Source organism: Sorex araneus, chromosome 1 (genome assembly GCF_027595985.1).
Source record: "Sorex araneus isolate mSorAra2 chromosome 1, mSorAra2.pri, whole genome shotgun sequence".
NCBI classification, from domain to species: domain Eukaryota; kingdom Metazoa; phylum Chordata; class Mammalia; order Eulipotyphla; family Soricidae; genus Sorex; species Sorex araneus.
In genome coordinates this window covers 129,012,098-129,012,920 of record NC_073302.1, presented here as the reverse complement: position 1 = coordinate 129,012,920, position 823 = coordinate 129,012,098, and positions in this window count along the sequence as shown.

Below are 823 nucleotides of genomic sequence, written 5' to 3'. Positions count from 1 at the left end.
TGTAGTTTATAATAGAGCTATTGAGTGGTCTTCATGTTCGGTCTATAGTCTACTTTCAGTTTGCATCTTCCAACCCGAATGGGTCCTCCCAACATCCTCTACTTGGTGTTCCCTTCTCTATCTGAGCTGCCTTTTCCTCCAGCATGTGAGGCCAGTTTCCAAGCCGTGGGGCAGCCCTCCTGGTCCTTATCTCTACTATTCTTGGGTGTTAGTCTCCCACTTTGTTATTTTATATTCCACAGATGAGTGCGATCTTTCTATGTCTGTCTCTCTCTTTCTGACTCATTTCACTTAACCTGATACTTCCCATGTTGATCCACTTATATGCAAATTTGATGACTTCATCTTTTCTAACAGCTGCATAGTATTCCATTATGTAGATGTACCAAAGTTTTTTTAACCAGTCATCTGTTTTTGGGCACTCTGTTTTTTTTCCAGATTCAGGCTATTGTAAACAATGCTGCAATGAACATACAAATGCAGATGTCATTTCTTTCTTTCTTTCTTTCTTTTTTTTTTTTGCTTTTTGGATCACACCTGGCGATGCACAGGGGTTAGTCCTGGCTCTGCACTCAGGAACCACTCCTGGCAGTGCTCAGGGGACCATATGGGATGCTGGGAATGAAACCTGGGTCGGTCGAGTGCAAGGCAAACGCCCTACCCACTGTGCTATTGCTCCAGCCCCTGCAAATGTCATTTCTACTATACCTTTTTGCAGTCGAAGTTTTTATGTGGTGACTGACTATCCCAAGAGACCCCAGAGGAAATCATACCAACTTTTAGCAAACCATCTTTAAAACCATTCAGTATCTCTTCTACCACT